This window comes from Staurois parvus, unplaced genomic scaffold (genome assembly GCF_062004578.1).
Source record: "Staurois parvus isolate SC_StPar_1 unplaced genomic scaffold, SC_StPar_1.0 ptg000318l, whole genome shotgun sequence".
NCBI classification, from domain to species: Eukaryota; Metazoa; Chordata; class Amphibia; order Anura; family Ranidae; genus Staurois; species Staurois parvus.
The window spans coordinates 2,725,423-2,748,163 of NW_028318114.1; the positions used below are offsets into that span (position 1 = coordinate 2,725,423).

The 22,741-nt window shown below is 39.0% G+C and overlaps 1 pseudogene; it reads right to left on the minus strand.

The window, feature by feature from the left end:
• Nucleotides 1-1,140: 1,140 nt before the first annotated feature.
• Nucleotides 1,141-22,741, minus strand: part of LOC149457497 (potassium channel subfamily T member 2-like) — a 1,031,266-nt pseudogene continuing 1,009,665 nt past the window's right edge.

Here is a 22,741-nt window from a genome sequence, read left to right on the forward strand (position 1 = left end):
TAAATACCTGTAATAAATAAATAGTGACAGACTGCTTCATATACTGTATCCCATGTTTTATTTTGCCCACAGTTACATCTTGCATCTTCACCCAGAAAATTGACATTAAAGTTTTTCCATACTTCTAACAAGCATTAGAAGAGCATGTAGCTGCATGTACTCATTGACGTTGCTGTGCCTCTGTTCTACATTTTGAATACTAATTTCTCCACAATGCTCATAGCTAAAAGGGGAATGATGCTTTGTTTTATTGCTTGTTCAGAATATGTAAATATTTTAATGTGCATAGTATGGGCAAAGGTAACTTTAAGCACCTACAATTTTCACTGACTCCAAATTTTTGATCATTTGTATTTAGCACAAACCTAAGCAAACATTTTGATATACTTTTAATTATACACAAATTAGCAATATAATTTTACATGTACAGATTAAGAATTATATCATGCAACCAAAACATGCTATGTTCCATTGACCTAACAATCAAACAAATAAATAAATAAATAACTAAATAATGATCAATTAATCAGTCAATAAATAAATCAAGTAGCTAGTGAATGTCCCTTAAAACCAGGAGCTGTAAAATAGAGATCTACTTTTTGTTTGTTTGATGTTAAACCAAAAACAGTACAAAATGTTTGGTACTGCAATAGATAAACTTGTTTTACAATTAATATCTGTCAAAGGTAACATTCAACTTTCAGGACTGAAATACTAAACAAATTCCCATGAAGAAGCAGTAAGACACTAATGAGATCACATGGGTTCTGTACGAGACACCTGCAGCATATACAAAATATATTTTTAACAATGACCATCCTACCCAGAGTCCCATAGTGCTCAACTCTAGGTCACTGCAATAGCATCTCTTCACATCCAGGTGTTGGCTCCACACAAGTCCATCCTCCCTAGTTAGTATAATGCAGTGCATTTATTTATTTATTTAGCGTATCTTACCTGGCATGTCTGAGGTTATTGGTCTCCTAATCATATATAGAAAATGATATGGTATTGAAATAACATTGATGCAACAGCTTAAAGACATGCATAACAATAATTCCCAATACAGACTATGTGTTGACTTGAAGCTCCTAACCATAGATTTAAATATGACATGGCTGGATGATATTACAGCTACAAATCAGTTTTTTAATTCACTGACGCTTCTGGAATATCAGAGCTGCATTTCATCCTTTGAGTCTTGCGCGGTTGTATTGCAAAAGCTGCTTTTCCGGCTTGAGGCATTGCCTGGAACATATGACAGTGGATCTGGCCTGATCAGGTAGCTAAAAGTACAAAACAAAAGGAATATATTTGTAAGGTTTTGATCTCTCAACATGTGCAACAAAAACAGCTACTGAGGAAACCACTTGTCAGAACAAAGACAAGGTATGTTATTAATTAATGAACAGCTGTAAATATTGATTTGTCATTTATGCATATTCTTGGTTTCTGTACCTCACATAATAAGATGTTTTCATCAATTCCTAGCCAAAAGCTATTCATTTCAAAGAATGTTGTAGAACTCTAGTAATTGGATATTTAAAAAAAAACCCAAAAAAACAATTTTGCTCCTAGGTTCTTTCTTGGTTTCTAACCATAACTGGGGACAATAAAGCCTAACTCGGGGCTAACATTTTCTATAGAAAAGGTCACCCAGGAGGTTAACAATGCAGCTCAGGCTGCAATGCTCCTCAGATCACTCATACAGTCCTCTCTAGTTATTTCTTCTTGCCATTAGATTTCTATGGTCTTCCAGGTTGAATGACATTATTAAACCTAGAACATACTGTGAACATACTGTTAGAGCAGGACATCATCGATTAACACCTTGAATGGGTGTCATTACAGAGCCCTGCGCTCACAATGTAGTGATGCAAAGAGTGTCACTGAGATCATCATGTCTGAGAATCCAAACAAAACTCTGCACTTCACTGCACTTCACTTCACTTTGCTTCACTTGACCAGCCAAAAGACATCTAGAAGAAATATTATAGGATAAGTTCACATTTAGTAACAGGTTGCATGTTACACCTGTAATTAGGGTGTAACATGTGACATGTTACTATTCAGCAACCCCTTCCCTGACCTCAACTCAGAGATCTGAGAATGAAGAAACTACAAGTCTTATCTTCCACAACAGCAGACAGCATGTGATGAGCACCCTCGTAGTTCATTCACACTTGTTACAGCTTTCTAACAGAAAGTCTGTACAGAGGTACAGGCAAGAAAGCTGTTGGGGGAATGTGTAGGTAGGAGCCTTCCATTGCACCTGCAAACTGCTGATCATGGGTGCAATGCTCTATAGGCTCCTGAGAAGAAAAAATAAAAATAAATGTAATTTAAGAACTTTTTGCAATTTTTAAGAGCAAGCATGACATACATGAAAGGGGAAGGGATGATGGGTAGGGACAAGTGGAGGGGGGAGCCCAAAGTTGTCCCCTGGGGAGGGGGGATGGTAAAAATAACACAATAGCCTTTGGACAGATTTAAATTCACAATTTCATTGCGAATAGCTGTGGTTGTTAACTACATACCTACAGGGCACTTATACCCCCTTGCTGCCCAGGCCAATTTCCAGCTTTCAGCACTGTCACACTTTGAATGACAATTGCGCGGTCATGCAACACTGTACCCATATGAAATTTTTATTATTTTTTGTGACAGATAGAGCTTTATTTTGGTGGTATTTAATCACCTCTGGGTTTTTATTTTTTCTTAAACAAATCAAAAACCACTGAAAATTGTGAAAAAAAAGTTTTTTCTTAGTTTTTGTTATACAATTTTGTAAATAAGTGATTTTTCTCCTTCACTGATGTGCGCTAATGAGGCTGCAGTGATGGGCACTGGTAGGCTGCACTGATGGACACTGATAGGTGGCACTGATGGGCACTGATGAGGAGGCACTGGTAGGTGGCACTGATGGGCATTGGCAGGCATCACTGATGGGCACTGAAAGGCAGCACTCATATATGGCACTGATAGGTGGCACTGATAGGCGGCACTGACTGGCACTGTTAGGTGGCATTGACTGGCACTGTTAGGTGGCACTGATAGGCATCACTGACTGGAACTGATAGGTGGCACTGATGCACACTGATAGGAAGCACTGGCTGGCACTGATAGGCGGCACTGACTGGCACTGATAGGTGACACTGATTGGCAGCACTGATAGGTGGCACTGACTGGCATTGATAGGTGGCACTGACTGGCACTGATGGGTGACACTGAAAGGCAGCTCAGATGGGCAATGATATGTGGCATTAATGTGCACTGGTAGGCACTGAAATGTGGCACTGATGGGCGCTGGCAGGTGGCATGTATGAGCACTTACAGCTGGCACGGATGATCACTGACAGGTGGCACTGCTGGGGCTATACAGATCATCACGGCACACTGATCATCAGTGCTCTGATGATCTGTGTACATGTCCCCTCTGAGGAATGCCGATTACCGGCTCTCCTCTCGAGCTGTCAGCGTGACAGCTCGTGAGGAGAGAAATGCTGAAAAACCTGCATTTCCCTGTTTACATGTGATCAGCTGTGATTGGACACAGCTGATCACACGACCGAGCTGACATCTTCGGTTCTTTCCATTGATCGGTGATCCACTGTGTCACCACGCTGCACACTCCCAGAGCTGTGCATGTGCGGTTAGAATGGGAGGATGTCATATGACATCCTCCCAGAACGAGAGAACTGCCTTGCGCCCATCATTGTACTATATGGCGGGCGGGAGGCGGTTAAGGAGAAGGCCCCGCTGACAGAAGAATGTAAACAAATAAAGGAGCTGATTAATTGCTTGCTGTCCAGCCACTGTGTAAAAACGGCCACAGGGTGGCACTGCTGCGCAAAATCACCATTTAAAATGTCATTTTGCAAAACAGGTAGGGGGCGCGCGTGAGGCGTGCAACCGCCCTACCCGTGCCGCTGATAGCAGCCGCGGGTGTCAATCACCGGGTCCCGGCCGGTCATTACCCACCGGGTCCCGGCGATTGCCAGCAAAGTGACACAGATGCTCCCTGTCAGTTCCTAACACACTGTTCCTGAGAGCGGAGTTTAGCTCTCAGGATCAGTGTGTTCCTGTGAAGTACACCCTCCTCACCCACTAGTAAAACACTCCCCTCACACAGTTTTTTTGCACTGATCACTGTATTGGTGTCACTGGGGATGTCAGTGACCCCAAGTCAGTTCCCCCCAGTGTCAAAATGTCCACCTCAGTCCCGCAGTCCCGCCATAAGTCGCTGATCACTGTCATAAATCGCTGATCACCGCCATAAGTCGCTGATCGATGCCATTATTAATATAAAAAAAAAATCCCAGTATCTTTCCCGCCATTTGTAGACGCTATAACTTTCACGTAAACCAATTATTTTACACATATTGGGATTTTTTTTTAGCAAAGACATGTCGCATAATAAAATTTTGGCTGAAATTTATGACGAAATTTGATTTTTAAATTTTTTTACTGGACATGTTTTATAGCAAAAAGTCCAAAATATTGTTTTTTTTCTCAACATTGTCAGCCTTTTTTTTTATAGCGCAAAAAAAAAATTAAAAACGCACAGGCGATCAAATACCACCAAAAGAAAGCTCAATTCATTTGAAAAAAAGGACGTAAATTTAAGTTGGGTGTAGTGTTGCATGACCACGCAATTCTCTGTTAAAGTAACGCAGCAATGTAACACAAACCGCTTCTGTAACCGCTTCCTGACCGCCCTACAGCAGAAATACTGCTACAGGACAGCATGGGTGCGCAAAATCACATATATATATATATATATATATATATACATGATTTATGCTCCTGTGGTTTTCACGCCCCTCCCAGATGGTGTCAGAGTGCCTGTCAGTACACCAGTCATCACATTTAACCCCTTGATTGCCAGGAGCACGCTCATGCACAATAAACCTCCATAAACCTCCATTGCTAGTATAGTGTCTGAACGGATCAATACAGTACCTTTGATCAGATCAGCACTATACCAGCGTTCACATTAATATAGCGTCCCCAAAAATGCAGCGTTAATTGCAGTATCTATACCATAGTTTGTAGACGCTATAACTTTTACACAAAGCAATCAATATACACTTATTGGGATTTTTTTACCAAAAACATGTAGCAGAATATATTTTAGCCTAAATTTATAACCAACTTTGAGTTTACTATATACTTTTTATAGCTGAAAGTAAAAAATATAGTTTTTCTTCAACATTTTCGGTCTTTTTTTGTTGATAGCGTGAAAAATTAAAAGCGCACAGGTGATCAAATACCACCGAAAGAAAGCTCTATTTGTGTGAAAAAAAGGACGTAAATTTCGTTTGGGTACAGCATTGCATGACTGCGCAATTATCAGTTGAATTAGTGCAGCGCCGAGTAGCAAAAAGAGGCCTTGTCATTAAGGGGGGTAAATTCTCAGGAGTGCAAATGGTTAAAAAAAAAACAGAGTGGGTGTCCCCCCAATCCATACCAGGCCCTTAGAGTCTGGTAACAATTTTAAGGGGGACTCCATGCCAAATTTTTTTTAAAAATGGCGTGGAGTCCCCCCAAAATTCATATCACTGAAAAGCAGGTGAATCATTCTCAAGTCAAGGTGCTCTGTCCCCCAAAACTACAGACAACAAAAAATTCTCCCATTGGACTTTCTTGCAGCAATGATATTGATTGTGAAAGTCAATTGAAATATGTTGGGAATTTTGAAAGCAATTGCATTACTATGATGTTTCCTTATTATTCTTTTGTCTAAAATTTAGGGGTACAATTATGTATGTTATCATGACACTGGAATATTGATGTAACAATTATTTTATACTATGGTTTTATATTGATCTTTTGTAAAAAAAAATAAAAGTAATTCGTTTTTATCATACACTTTTTGTGTAATTGCTGTCAAAGGGAGAATTTTTGGTTTTTCAAAATCCATATCAGACTCTTATCCAAGCATGCAGCCCAGCATTCCATGAAAAGGGGGGGTTTGAGCGCCTTCCTCCTAAACCATACCAGGCCACATGCCCTCAACATGGGGGGTGCTTGGGGGGGGGGGGGCAGAGGGTCTGCCAGCGAGGGCTTATTGGAATCTGGAAGCCCCAGATCCCGGCCCCCATGTGCATGAGTATGGGGTACATGCACAAAAGAAAAATGTCAAAAGTAAAAAAACCCCATAGAGACAGTTTTTTAAATCCTTTATTTGACCCCCCCCCAAAAAAAAAAGAAAAGAAGGCCCCTAAGTAGATCCAATGTCAATCATTATGAATGCCAACCCACACAGAAAAAAAAATGTCGCCCACCAATCATGACATGTCCCAGTCAGGGACACATGCTGAATGACAGGTAAATAAGGGAGTCGGGATGCCACCAGGTGACCCCACCCCCATGTTTACCTGTCATTTGATTGAGTGACATGTCCTGAGGATAGACACTCATTCAATGACAAGGAAAAGGCCCTTGTCCCCATCAGCATGGGGACAGGGTTCTTTCGGTGGAAGTCCCCTCCCCTAAAGCACCCCCACATGTTGTGGGCATGTGACCTTGTATGGTTCAGTTTTAGTCAGGTTGCTTGCCCTCCCTCTTTCCTCGCCTGCCGGGCTGCATGCTCGGAAAAAGGTTTGGTATGGATTTTGAATGAGACCTTTTTTTAAATTTTGGTGTGGGGTTCCCTTTTAAACCCATACCAGAGCTCAAGGTCTGGTATGGATTTTGTGGGTGACCCCATGCCAGTTAAAAAAAAATGTTGGCATGAGGTTCCCCTCAAAATCCATACAAGGCCCAAAAGGCTTGGTATGGATTGGGGAACCCCCACAGTTTTTTTAATTTTTGTTTTAACCAGCACTTCTTTTGTTTACATTCAGCATACAGTGGGGAATCCCGCTGTGACAGAAAATGAGTCATGGTTGTTAAGGATGCGGTGGCTATACTCTCCCTAACAACCACAGCTATTCACAATAAATGTGGATCATTATCAAACAAATTTGATAATGACATCATCCGAGTTTAACAAATGCATTCATTATTTTTTCATTATAACTTTATTCGCATTTATTGCCATTCGTTTCTATGTCCATTAAGAAATTCAGATTCATCCAAATCTCCAAAAAAATGACATTTTCATCCAAAAAACATGAATTAAAGTGAAAGAATATGAAAGAACCAAATGTCACATGTCTAACGGTGACCCATTCAGGTGAACAGGACAGCACAGCTACTGCATGCATATGTCATGGTGTGGGCTTTTCAGGAATAAAACAGGTGGGGAGGAGGCAAGTTATAATCTCCCAGATGCCTGTCAATCACTCCCTGAAATGTGATCTGCGGTGGATTATTTTTCAGAAACGTGGCAAGCCACAAAGGAAAGCCACAAAGGAAAGCTCTATCAAAACCAGCATATGACATCATCTAATTAACTAAAGACAGAATGCATAATTAATTAATAGAAATAAACAAGAGCACAGATAAATCACTGTATGCTTACACTGTGGGCCTGCACAAGCAACACATATGCCTGGATATGTAACGCCATTCCTTTACCCATATAGCAAATTATATAATAATGTTTAATGTTCATAGCGCAGTGCAAATGTTTCATTCCCATTAAATTTCTAAAAAAGCTGCTTTTGTGTCTTCCACTCTGAGAAGGTGAAAAGTGTAATGCTCATGTCAAAATGTATAAAAAAAAAATGTCACTAACTACTTAAGAAATTGAATGTACATGAGCCTAGCAGAGTAGTATGTCAGTAAATCCCATTAGACATGCTGTTGGAGAAAAAAAGCTCTTAAATATGTGATATCAAGAGATTCAAATTCAGAAATATAAAAAAAAACTGTTTCATAAGTCAAGATTGGAAGGTTACTGGTCACAGTGGGGGAGGACTGAAAGACTCAGTGGTGCAATATAGACATCAACCTTGAAGACTAAGGTGACCCACTAAAAGCAAATTTCTGGAATTTGCAAACAAAAATATAGTTACTAATAAAATCTCATGATCTTTCCTGAAAGTGTAATACATTCCTGTCATTATTGCTTGTTAAAGAGAAAACTGCAATATAATGATAATCTGAGTAACTATTTCCATGTGTTTTCCAAGCAATCAAGAATTGTTTACATATTCACAGTGAACAGAGATTTCTGAATAAAACCAGATTCTATGCTTGTTCGCCAGTATTTGATCTGTTGCTAACACAGCCAGGTTTTCATTAATTTTTCTGAAACAACAGATCTGCAATAAAAGATTTGCAGATTAGATTATGGATGGCTATGAGGCACATTGCTAGCAGAGCAGATTTTCAGTTTTTATCAGTGTCTATGCACTGGTATTAAAATACATTGGCAGGTTAACCACTTGACCTTCTGAAGGTTTTACCCTCTTCTATTCAGCACTGTGCTACTTTAACTAGTAATTGCTCAGTCATGAAACACTGTACCCAAATAAAATGTATATAATTGTTTTCACACAGAGTGTTATTTTGGTGGCATTTGCTCACAACTGGCTTTTTTATTATATAAATGAAAAGTTTGAATAAAAACAATATTTGTGGTTATAAAACATATCCAATAAAGTAAAATTTCTTCATAAATTTAGACCAAAATGTATTCTGCTACATATCTTTGGTAAAAACCAAACTGCATTTCTGGGGATACTATAGGATACTATACTAATGGGGATCTTAGTATAGTTCTGATCGTAGTCAAAATACTGATCTATACATACAGTGTACTAGTAATGGCAGTGATCAGTGGTGTGGTGGTCAGTCTGGTGCTATCTGACACTGGCTGGGAGGGACAATAGCTGATTAACTGACACTGACATTACTAGTTACACTAATACAGTGATCATTAATAATACTGCACATTGTACACTGTTCTAATTACACTGGCTGGGAGGGGGTTAACTGTGTGACTAACAATGTAATGTATATAATGTGTGTTACTTCAGGGAAAAGAAAAAGCCACATCACTGTTAAGCATATATGGGGATACTATACTATTTGGGACACTAATATGATAGTATGACTAGTTCTGATCATGATCAAGATACTGATCCATGCAGACACTATACTAGTAACGGCAGTGCTCAATTACTTTTATTCCAACATGTTTTTTTATTAAAGATTTTCAATAACAAGGTAAAGTTATAATAATAACGTTCAGTTCAATAAAAATTGCAGTCATACAATACAGTATTGGAACGTGTGTACCCCTCCATTTGGCTGGGGACAACTTAGGAATAAAGCAATAGCATCAGCGCAATTACTTTTAGTGTGACTGTGATAGTGTGGTGGGCAATCTGGCACTAACAGACACTGGCTGGGAGAGACACTAACTAACTGACACTGACATTGTAAGTGACACTAACACAGTGATCAGTGATATTGAACATTGTACACTGTACTAATGATACTGGCTGGGTAGGGGTTAACATCTAGGGGCAAGGAAGGGGTTAACTGTGTGCCTAACAAGTGTAATGTGTGTAATTTGTGCTGCTTTTATTCACAGATCTGGCTGCTTTTTCTCCTGGCTTTTTCAGGGAGAAGAAACAGCCAGATCACTGTTCTATGTACACAGAGCTCTGCTTGTTTGTAAACACATAACTCTGTGCTGTGATTGGCCACAACCGATCAGCAAGTTTCAGCCAAAATCATTGGCTGAAACCTGCTTACGAGCTTGTGCTGTGTCCAATCACAGCACAGTTCAGCAGGAGGAGCAAACATGCACGCCTGAAAGCCAAGACATTCACTGCTACATACGGGAATGACATGGTGCCTGGCTGCTCGCAGTAAATCTATTGTGGGTGGGTAGCAAGTGGTTAACGTATGCTGTTTAGCCCAGTAGTACAGTGAGTCCAGGTTGCCATGATAGCATTCACCCAGAGGACTTATCCAAGATAGCCTGGGTTCAGAGGAAGTGGGGTGAATGAAGCTAGCTGTTATTCAACCAGAAGATTGGCGGCACCTAGTGGGGGAAAGGAAATACCATGGAAAGTAGCTCTAAATTGAAAATGAATATTGCAGCAAAATCTGTCTGTTTATTTGAACTCTTAATGGTTAATTAATTTGTATAGCTCAACTTTAAGTGACAAAGGAAAGCATGTTATTAAACCAAACCATGTAGAATGTGTTCCAAAAAAGATAGCTTGTTTACCTTCAGAGGTAAACTCTGTAGCTATTTATAACTGCTATGGTTCAAAGGACATCACAGTCTTGGAATCACTATTGAATGTTAGCTTTATTAAAAAAAAAATACACTCCCTTGATCACTGTCATTGTTATAAATGAGCCCTAAAAACAGTTACTCAACAAAGGATTAAATTCAAGGGCGTTATTAAAAAAAATCAGAGAAGTCCCTGTGGTGTAGAGCACAAATGTTACAAATAAGCAGAGTCCAGGAAAGGCCATTTATACACTACTAACTAATGAAATTGAGGTCATAACCACATGTATCATTTCCCTGTAACCAGTGTACTGTTAAACTTGAAGAATTTAAACATATTGCAATTTGTGAAACAGCCATTAAAATATTGAGATGCAAACTCGTTGGGAGCAGACCTCTATTTCTAGTTCATATTTTAATGGCTTTTAATTCAGTCTGGCTTGAAATGTTCAGTCATGCTGAATAAGTGCTTTTAACAGTCACTACCGAGCTGCACTTTGCCGAAATGTTTAAATACTTGCTTTGCTAACTCAGTCCAGAGAAACTCTTCAGCATTCAGGAAATAACTGTCAGCATACATTGAATTAGCACTAAATGATGACCTTGCCACCCATTTACATTGGAAAATAACAAGCATATTAAAATCCATTTGCAAAGCTTTTAAACCCTAAGCTGGAACAAGTTTTCAGAAACACTGCCTGCTATCGCTAAGGAGATGTCATCTTTGCATCAAAGGTACTGTCAGTAATAGCGCAGGAATGTTAATGATCTGAGAAACATCAAACAACCACATCTTCCTGGTAAACATGTCATAAATTAATAAAATTCTTCAAACATTGATTTGCTTCTCAATAAGTAAGAAATACTGGAATTGGAAGAAAAGAAACCATTCTGTTCTTCATCATAAGCACTTGTGGTTAATATGTTGAACAAGACAATGTATAGGCCTTTTGACAAAGATTCAGGACTGTGTCTTTATGGTCACATCAAGAGGCTGGTTAACTATCAAACACTGGACTGTTTATGTATTATAAAATCCTTGGCATGTGGCACATTAATGGTATTTTACCTATGTGTACTAAAAAAACTTAAAAGAGATTTTAAAGCTGAATTCCGGGGCGCATGCGCGACCCAGCTCTCCCACTCTGCGCCATCAGCCATAATGAACACCGGGTGAGCCGTATAAGCTCTGCACTTGGCCCGGCACCTCAGGGGGAAAAAAATGGGGAAGATTGGGCGTTGGAAGCCCCCCTCCCCACCGCCGCAAGATCTGCGGCCTTCACCGCTCCAGTGTTTCTATGCCACAATCCCTGGCCTCGAGTACTGCCGCGAGTCTGAGGAAGGGCTCCAGACCTCCGGCGGCGACAAGAGGTGCTGCGGCTCCCTCCTCTATGGAGCAGCCGACATCCCTAACATCTGCACATCCCCAGATGGAGGATTCCGAGCCCCTGACAATGGCAGGGGGGGCAATAGACCACCCTTCTCCAGGGCATCATTCTCCACCATCATCTTCTGCCTCTGTATCTTAGCATGCATCATCTTCTCTCACAGTCTCAAGTATTTCTATGCAACATCACTGCTTCTATATCTGCTGAAGATGTAAATTTGGCTTTGGATCTTAGAGCGGAAATAGCCCAGATCGATTCAATTAGAGAATAAGTTTGATGAATTGGTGCAATACATTCATGTTTTGGAGGAAGACAACGCGTATCCAAAACATTCCATGTCCCAAATGCAGCTCCTACAAGAAGATTTGGAAAACAGGGAACGCCGCCAGAACATCCATATTTGCGGTATGTCCGAATCACCTGTTGATTCTCAACTCCACCGACATCTATTGTCCTTCTTCATCGCAACCTCCCCCATGGTTCCAGAAGCGGATTGGCAGGTGGATAGGGCTCATCGCTCTCTGGGCCCAAAACCTGTTGAAGGGACCAGACCACGCAACGTCATAGTCTGCTTCCATTTTTTTGAAAGCAAAGAAGCCTTGTTATTCTCAGTCTGCAATAAACCTTCATTGGAATTCAAAGGGGACAGACTCCAGCTCTTCTGTGATCTCTGTCAGATTACCCTGGCCAAACGGCGGGCAATGAAACCGTCACCACACACCTTCAGCAACACTGTGTCCCTTCAAGGTGGTCATTTCTAAAGATAACACCCAAGTTATTCTGTGTGACCTTCATGAGGCAGACTCTTTTCTAAAGCAGCTGGGACTCCCACCTCTTTCAAAAGACGCATCTTCATTGCCTCCTACTCCATTTCGTCCTTCCGCCACCCCCAACAAGATTTGAACACCAGTTCACAGGGGCCAGAAGAAACTTTCACGCACCCCACAACGTCCACGTCCTCCTCGATCAAGTGATGTGCCTATCTGATGTCCTTCTGGGGTAACCTCTTGTGGATACTCCGGTAATGATCCCCCCCCCCGTTACTACATTCTTTTTTCTTTATCTGGCTGAGCCCTTGTTGGGTGCACTTATCTTTTATGTTTTTTTTCTCTGGCCAGTTTTGATGACTGTTCAGATGTGTCAGTTATCATGTTTCCTTCGATCCCGTCTAGACTTCTTGGGCCTAGTCATTTTTCCCAAGTATATATCCTTACTGATATCTGTGTCTCCCGCTGTAATTTCTATGATTTATATTTTATGTGTTATATCAGTGTTATCTGTTTTTTGTTTTGTTACATCGATGGTATCCCATTTATCTTTTTTGCTGGTACACATACTATACCCATTATTATTTTATGATGGCCTTATGATTTTTATCATATAATGTCAGGGGCCTTAATTCCATCCAAAAACAGTTTATGGCTTTGAAGGAATTTCGATCCTCAGGAGCAGACATAATTTTTGTCCATGAGACCCATTTTAAATCGACTGGCTCCTTTCGTTTTGCTTCAAGGATTTTTTTCCCAATCCTACTCGGCTTTCGATCCTTCTGGGAAGGCTGGAGTGTCAATTCTGATTCGGACGCACTGCTCCCTTTGGGTCATTTCCTCCAAGGTCGACCAACGAGGTTGTTTCATTATTTTGGAATGTATGCTTGGTGACACTCCCCTTGTCTTGTTGAATTTGTACACCCCAAATACGAGTCAATTGCAGTTTCTTACCAAACACTTGCCAAATTAGGTTCCTTTTCTACTCCACGTGATTATTGGGGGTGATTTTAATTAATCATTTCACCCCATAAAGACAGGAAGGTTCTCTTCGAGTCCATTCCTTCAAAGAGGCAATGCTCTTCTTCAAAATCTATTTGCAAATTGATAAGGGAACATCGTCTCTTTGACACCTGGCAGATTAGATACCCTCTCCACAAACAGTTTACTTTCTACTCCACTCCTCATCGTAGCTTTTCCCACCTGGATCATTTCTTCATCTCAGCCCCATTGCTCCCTCTCCTGGTTTCATCTGAAATCAATCCTATCATGTGGTTCGACCACACTTCCCTAACTTTGAACCTTTTTTTCCCTAATGTTATGCCGAAAGCATGCCATTGGCGCCTCTATGAGACCTTTCTAACCAAGGACCATCTCCGGTACGAACTTTCTCAGGGACTTGATATGTATTTTCGCCACAATGTTGGTTCAGTTACCTTTACTTCGACTCTATGGGAAGCCCATAAGGTGGTATTTCGGGGACTTTGTATCTCTATTGACTAGTGCCAAGGCTTCCCTCATTCGCCAATTATCTTTGGCTAAATGTTGATTACTTGCAAAACCATCTATTTCTGGGCTTCACAAGGTGACCTCTCTTCATGACCAAATCAAGACCCTCGATTCATGCAAGTTTGCACAATCCCTCCTTTGGGTCAAACAGAAATTTTACGAATTCTCTAATAAACCTTATCGTATGCTCGTTAATCGACTCAAAGCACAATTTCCTTCTACGATGACAGACCATCTAATTCAATCAAATGGGAACTCTACCTATGACCCCCATGTAATGGTCTCCCTTTTTGGCTCATACTACGAGAATCTCTACAATTGTTTGACCCAAGATCTCCATCCCCTATCTTTACCGAGACTATCACCTTCTGACATTTCGGCCCTTAATGCTGACTAGAGATGAGCGAATTATTCAAAAATTCGATTCGGCTGATTCGCCGAATTTGCGGGAGAAATTCGATTCGATGCAAATTTATTCGCTGCGAATTTAACTAATTAAAAGGGTTTCTAGGCTTCAGAGAGCCTTTATATTAATGCAGAACACTGTACCTTTAATTTAAATGCCCTTGGAGTCTGCTGGGGAAGAGAAATAATACTGTCAGTCAGTATGACATGCAGATGAGTGCCGTCGATCTTAGAATCACCGCACACTTCACTCATTTGGGCAGTCACGGGGCACAACGAAGAAGAAGAAGAAGAGGAATGAAAAGAAGAAGAAGAAGAATGAAAAGAAGAAGAAGAAGAATGAAAAGAAGAAGAAGAAGAATGAAAAGAAGAAGAATGAAAAGAAGAATGAAAAGAAGAAGAAGAAGAATGAAAAGAAGAAGAAGAAGAAGAATGAAAAGAAGAATGAAAAGAAGAATGAGAAGAATGAAAAGAAGAAGAAGAATGAAAAGAAGAATGAAAAGAAGAAGAAGAATGAAAAGAAGAAGAAGAAGAATGAAAAGAAGAATGAAAAGAAGAATGAGAAGAATGAAAAGAAGAATGAAAAGAAGAAGAAGAATGAAAAGAAGAATGAGAAGAAGAATGAAAAGAAGAATGAGAAGAAGAATGAGAAGAATGAAAAGAAGAATGAGAAGAATGAAAAGAAGAATGAAAAGAAGAAGAAGAATGAAAAGAAGAAGAAGAATGAAAAGAAGAATGAAAAGAAGAAGAAGAAGAAGAATGAAAAGAAGAAGAAGAAGAATGAAAAGAAGAATGAAAAGAAGAAGAAGAATGAAAAGAAGAATGAAAAGAAGAAGAAGAATGAAAAGAAGAATGAACTATATTACTATATCAGTCTCTAATGGATGCTGGAGAGTTAAACCCCCTAACACCTGCTGTGCCCATTATGAGGGGTTCCCACCATCCCTGTGCTGAGGTTCTGGGTATGCACACCTGCTGTGCCCATTATGAGGGGTTCCCACCATCCCTGTGCTGAGGTTCCAGGTCTGCACACCTGCTGCGCCCATTATGAGAAGTTCCCACCATCCCTGTGCTGAGTTCCTGGGTCTGTACACCTGCTCTGCCCATTAGGAGGAGTTCCCACCATCCCTGTGCTAAATTCCTGGGTCTGTACACCTGCTGTTCCCATTATGAGGGGTTTCTACCATCCCTGTGCTGAGGTCCCAGGTCTGCACACCTGCTGCGCCCATTACTAGGGGTTCCCACCATCCCTGTGCTGAGGTTCTGAGTATGCACACCTGCTGTGCCCATTATGAGGGGTTCCCACCATCCCTGTGCTGAGGTTCCAGGTCTGCACACCTGCTGCGCCCATTATGAGAAGTTCCCACCATCCCTGTGCTGAGTTCCTGGGTCTGTACACCTGCTCTTCCCATTAGGAGGAGTTCCCACCATCCCTGTGCTAAATTCCTGGGTCTGTACACCTGCTGTTCCCATTATGAGGGGTTTCTACCATCCCTGTGCGGAGGTCCCAGGTCTGCACACCTGCTGCGCCCATTACTAGGGGTTCCCACCATCCCTGTGCTGAGGTTCTGGGTATGCACACCTGCTGTGCCCATTATGAGGGGTTCCTACCATCCATGTGCTGAGATTCCGGGTCTGCCCACCTGCTTTACCCATTATTAGGGGTTCCCACTGTCCCTGTGTTGAATTCCTGGGTCTGTATGTACACCTGCTGTGTCCATTGTGAGGGATTCCCACCATTCCTGCACTGAGTACCTGAGTCTGTACACCTGCCAAAAGAAAGTTTCAGGATTTTGAAGGAGCAAAATACAGTAATACTGGAACAAAAATGAGCTGCGTGGTGGAGTTGCCAGAAGAAGAAGAAAAGAAGAAGAATGAAAAGAAGAATGAAAAGAAGAAGAAGAAGAATGAAAAGAAGAAGAAGAAGAATGAAAAGAAGAATGAAAAGAAGAAGAAGAAGAATGAAAAGAAGAAGAAGAAGAATGAAAAGAAGAAGAAGAATGAAAAGAAGAATGAGAAGATTGAAAAGAAGAAGAAGAAGAATGAAAAGAAGAATGAAAAGAAGAAGAAGAATGAAAAGAAGAAGAAGAATGAAAAGAAGAATGAAAAGAAGAATGAGAAGAATGAAAAGAATAATGAAACGAAGAAGAAGAATGAAAAGAAGAATGAGAAGAAGAATGAAAAGAAGAATGAGAAGAAGAATGAGAAGAATGAAAAGAAGAATGAGAAGAATGAAAAGAAGAATGAAAAGAAGAAGAAGAATGAAAAGAAGAAGAAGAATGAAAAGAAGAATGAAAAGAAGAAGAAGAAGAATGAAAAGAAGAAGAAGAAGAATGAAAAGAAGAATGAAAAGAAGAATGAGAAGAATGAAAAGAAGAAGAAGAATGAAAAGAAGAATGAAAAGAAGAAGAAGAAGAATGAAAAGAAGAAGAAGAAGAATGAAAAGAAGAATGAGAAGAATGAAAAGAAGAAGAAGAAGAATGAAAAGAAGAATGAAAAGAAGAAGAAGAATGAAAAGAAGAAGAAGAAGAATGAAAAGAAGAATGAAAAGAAGAATGAGAAGAATGAAAAGAAGAATGAAAAGAAGAAGAAGAATGAAAAGAAGAATGAGAAGAAGAATGAAAATAAGAATGAGAAGAAGAATGAGAAGAATGAAAGGAAGAATGAGAAGAATGAAAAGAAGAAGAAGAAGAATGAAAAGAAGAAGAAGAATGAAAAGAAGAATGAAAAGAAGAAGAATGAAAAGAAGAAGAAGAAGAATGAAAAGAAGAATGAGAAGAATGAAAAGAAGAAGAAGAAGAATGAAAAGAAGAATGAAAAGAAGAAGAAGAAGAATGAAAAGAAGAAGAAGAAGAAGAATGAAAAGAAGAATGAGAAGAATGAAAAGAAGAAGAAGAAGAAGAAGAATGAAAAGAAGAATGAAAAGAAGAAGAAGAAGAATGAAAAGAAGAATGAAAAGAAGAATGAGAAGAATGAAAAGAAGAATGAAAAGAAGAAGAATAATGAAAAGAAGAATGAGAAGAAGAATGAAAAGAAGAATGAGAAGAAGAATGAGAAGAATGAAAAGAAGAATGAGAAGAATGAAAAGCAGAATGAAAAGAAGAAGAAGAATGAAAAGAAGAATGAAAAGAAGAAGAAGAATGAAAAGAAGAAGAAGAAGAATGAAAAGAAGAATGAAAAGAAGAATGAGAAGAATGAAAAGAAGAAGAAGAAGAATAATGAAAAGAAGAATGAAAAGAAGAAGAAGAAGAAGAATGAAAAGAAGAATGAAAAGAAGAAAAAGAAGAATGAAAAGAAGAAGAAGAATGAAAAGAAGAATGAAAAGAAGAAGAAGAAGAATGAAAAGAAGAAGAATGAAAAGAAGAATGAGAAGAATGAAAAGAAGAAGAAGAAGAATGAAAAGAAGAATGAAAAGAAGAAGAAGAAGAATGAAAAGAAGAATGAAAAGAAGAAGAAGAAGAATGAAAAGAAGAAGAAGAAGAATGAAAAGAAGAATGAGAAGAATGAAAAGAAGAAGAAGAAGAATGAAAAGAAGAATGAAAAGAAGAAGAAGAATGAAAAGAAGAAGAAGAAGAATGAAAAGAAGAATGAAAAGAAGAATGAGAAGAATGAAAAGAAGAATGAAAAGAAGAAGAAGAATGAAAAGAAGAATGAGAAGAAGAATGAAAAGAAGAATGAGAAGAAGAATGAGAAGAATGAAAAGAAGAATGAGAAGAATGAAAAGAAGAAGAAGAAAAATGAAAAGAAGAAGAAGAATGAAAAGAAGAATGAAAAGAAGAAGAAGAAGAATGAAAAGAAGAAGAAGAAGAATGAAAAGAAGAATGAAAAGAAGAATGAAAAGAAGAATGAGAAGAATGAAAAGAAGAAGAAGAAGAATGAAAAGAAGAAGAAGAAGAATGAAAAGAAGAATGAGAAGAATGAAAAGAAGAAGAAGAATGAAAAGAAGAATGAAAAGAAGAAGAAGAATGAAAAGAAGAAGAAGAAGAATGAAAAGAAGAATGAAAAGAAGAATGAGAAGAATGAAAAGAAGAATGAAAAGAAGAAGAAGAATGAAAAGAAGAATGAGAAGAAGAATGAAAAGAAGAATGAGAAGAATGAAAAGAAGAATGAGAAGAATGAAAAGAAGAATGAAAAGAAGAATGAAAAGAAGAAGAAGAAGAATGAAAAGAAGAAGAAGAAGAATGAAAAGAAGAATGAAAAGAAGAATGAGAAGAATGAAAAGAAGAAGAAGAAGAATGAAAAGAAGAATGAAAAGAAGAAGAAGAAGAAGAATGAAAAGAAGAATGAAAAGAAGAAGAAGAAGAATGAAAAGAAGAAGAAGAAGAATGAAAAGAAGAATGAAAAGAAGAAGAAGAATGAAAAGAAGAAGAAGAAGAATGAAAAGAAGAAGAATGAAAAGAAGAATGAGAAGAATGAAAAGAAGAAGAATGAAAAGAAGAATGAAAAGAAGAAGAATGAAAAGAAGAAGAAGAAGAATGAAAAGAAGAATGAAAAGAAGAAGAAGAAGAATGAAAAGAAGAATGAAAAGAAGAAGAAGAATGAAAAGAAGAATGAGAAGAAGAATGAAAAGAAGAATGAGAAGAAGAATGAGAAGAATGAAAAGAAGAATGAAAAGAAGAAGTATTCCAGTACAGCAAAAAGTGTATCTGCAGAGAGCTCCGCTATTTCTGACAGTTCTCTGACAGTTCCTTCACATTTACAGCGGTTGAAACATTGTATCTGTTTTCGAATAAAAACATCTGTATCCTAAATGGAAACAAATAGATACAATGTTTCAACCGCTGTAAATGTGAAGGAACTGTCAGAGAACTGTCAGAAATAGCAGAGCTCTCTGCAGGGACACTTTTTGCCGGCTGATCGGGAAAAATCCGATTCGCGCACCCGAAGTTGGCTAATATTCGGATTCGGCACGAATCGAATTTTTCCTGAAATTCGAAACGAATTCCACTTCGCCTGGTTCGATTCGCTCATCTCTAATGCTGACATCTCATCTGAGGAATTATTTGAAACAGTTAAACATCTCCCCTCCCATAAAACTCTGGGACTAGATGGACTGCCCTATTCTTATCATAAGACCTTCATTGGTACGCTGGCCTCTCACCTTCTTTCTTCTCTCTCTTTACTAATATTTTTTCAAAGGCGTTGCACCTCAGGCTGACTTCTCCCTTGTTTATATCTCTGTTATCCCCAAACCTGACAAAGACCATTCTATCCTAGATAACTATCGTCCCATTGTTCTACTAAATTCTGATTACAAGATTTTCACTAAGATCTTGGCCAACAGGCTGTCCAGACCCATCTCCAAGCTCATACACAGAGATCAAGTAGGTTTTGTACCTGCCAGACATGCTGCAGATAACACCAGGAGATCTATCGATTTGGTTGACCTGGTTAACTGATCTTCAATCCCTGCCTCAGCTGGCCCTACATGTTTATGGTCTTGGAGAAGTTTGGCTTCCGGTGCCCGTTCGTGGCAGGTTTAAAGATTCTTTATTCTTCCCCCCCTTCGCAGGTCAGATTGGTATCCTTCCTTTCATCCCCTTTTCAGATGTCAAATGGTACGCGTCAGGGATGTCCACTTTCCCCCTTATTGTTTATTCTCTGTCTGGAGCCGCTAGCTATTGCCATCCAGTCTAACCCCGATATACGAGGGATACATTCCCATGGTCATGAGTTCAAACTATCCCCGTTTGCAGCTGACATCCTCAAAAAATACATTTGGGAAAATGCACCGAGATCTTCTGTTTGCGTGGTTTATAAGGAAAATACATACAAAATTAGGATGTTGTGGTACAAAACGCCTGAAGTACTCCATGCCTGTAACCCAAATGCTTCTTCTGCCTGCTGGCCCTGTGGGAAGGACTTTGGTTCTCTCTACCATATTTTTTGGGCATGTTGATCCATTAATCCCTTTTGGGAAGAGGTTTTGTCCCTATTACAATTGCTATTGCATACCTCTCTCCCTTTCGAGCCTCTATACTTTTTATTGAGCCTGCCATTTCCGGGCCTACCCAAATCTTCCAGGAAACTCTCTGCGCACGTTCTGACTGCGGCCAGAAGAAGCATTTCTACAGTATGTGTTGGCTATCCTCCATACCTTCTTTGATGCCGACTCTGTTTAAAATTATTGCTGATGTAAGACAGATGGAATATTTGACCGCTCTGCATGCTGGTTCGATTGCTGTTTTTGAGGCAGTATGGAGCCCATGGGATGTCTTTATTTCTTCTCAACCTGCCCAAACTGTACGGTTTAACTGCTTCTCCACTGTTATTCTGTGACATTATATGCTCTGTACCCTTGCAGATTTCTACCATCAATGTGCTTTTTTTCACTTGTTTCTCTTTCAAATGTGATATATGTATATACATGTCAATAAAACTGTTAATTATAAAGAAAAGCTGAATTCCAGGTATAGATATTTTTACATAGTTATATTGGTCCAGCTTGAATCAATATAACTATGCATTTACCATACCTGGCTGATCTGCCTGGAAGCTGGAAATCATTGTAGAAGGAACCTCATGAATGCAGTGAAAGCAAAGCATTCTCTGATTGGACAAGGTAGATATCATGGTGTCACCACTCCACCTCTACAGTGTATCCAATCAGAGAATGCAATGCATTCATTTAGAAAATGATAAATGTTCTCTGAATGGCACCTGTGCTAAGTAGGCATCCTCCTGTATTCACAATACAGCAGAGCAGTCACTCAACATGGAATCCAGAAGCTACTGGAGATCACTGTAACAGCCAGGCTTGATACAATGATTTCAAACTTCCAGGGGGATCGTCTAAGTACTGTATGGTATATGCATAGTTACATTGGTGCAATGCAATCAGTCATTGACAGTCCAATAAGAGAGCCAAACAAATCTAAGAGCCCAACGTTTTTAATGATAATATTAGGTAACAGCAGAAAAAAAGTGTTGCTGATACCAAGCAGTCACCCCCCACCCCCATTTTTATCAGAGTTCATAAATTGTGGCTGTGCTTAAATGGACTTCCGATTGATACCAGCTAGATTTGTTGTTTTCTGTTTGCTAACAGTACCATTACCTACCCCTTTTTGAAAACCATTCCAAAATTGCTAGAGCAAATTGGGTCATTGTTTTTTTTTTTTGGGGGGGGGGGTTGCCTTCCTCCACTGTAGATATAGAATTGTCTTTATGGAAATGTTTTTCTATGTGCTGTTTCTATTGGTTGACTTGTGTCTTTTTTTTCAACCTAACTATGCAACTATGTATACTTAATTTACAAAGCCCATTTAGGACTAGGTACTGACCTATCAGTTCTGAAACGTGATAGTCACATATTCAAGCTTTGTATGTGGAACAAAATCCTTCAATTTAACTGTTTCCCCAAAGAAATCTCAGGGTAGAAATGTTCAATAAGAATGATTAAATCCTAAATTAAACATACCAGTGTTGTTTCCTGTAGTGCTTTCCTTTGCATTCTGCCTGCTGCATTGTATAATTAATTCCAGGCATGCCTCTGGTGATAACGGTCAGTTACCAGCATGCTTATGTTAGTTTTTAACAGTTTTTTCAAGCCATGTCGTGTGCAGCACTATGACAACTGCAGATCTGAATAGACACTAAAATGGAACCATCCTAGATGGACTGGAAGGTTAAGGGGGTTTATATCCACTTGTAGCTTACCCTTCCTGGACCTAAGGTCATTGTTACCTAGACGCCCAAGGCAACATTTAGAGACTGCATACATTTGGGTTATTTACTAAAACTGGCGAGTGCAAAGTCTGGGGTAGCTCTGCATAGAAATTAGCTTCCAGGTTTTATTGTCAAAGCTTCACTGAACAAACTGAAGTTAAAATCTGATTGGCTACCATGCACAGCTGCACCAGATTATGAGTGCACCAGGTTTAGTAAATCTCTCCCAGTATGTCAGTTAACGTAACAATAAACCCATAACTAATTTGTACATCTAACAATAAATCTATGAATAATTTCCACACCCAAATAATTTTGATATATTTTTATAGGGGGAAATTACTAAGACTGAAGCTTGCAAAATCTGGTGCAGCTCTGCACAGATACCAATCAGCTTCCAGGTTTTGTTGTCAAAGCTTTACTGAACAAACTGAAGTTACAAGCTGACTAGCTACCATGCACAGCCGCACCAGATTCTGAGTGCTCCAATTTTAGTAAATTAGTTCCCTCAATATATTATTATTATTATTATTTTAACTGTCTCTGACAGTTTAATTATTAAATAGTAGACATGTGTGATTTATTTTGTTATATATCAAACTTTTGATGAAATTTGAGTGATTTGGATGTATCAAAATCTCTGAATCACAAAAGTAACGGATTTCAACAAACCCAAAATAAATTATAGTGAAAACAACTAATTAATTTGTATTTATTTGTTTCATTTAGATGATGAAATAGATTTGGCCTTTAGTTAATGTTTGAAGCATCTGAAATAACGTAACATAACGAATGATCCAATATGATTCGGATTATTTTGTTTCTAGTCTAGTGTAGGTATATTTTAATAAGATTCTTTT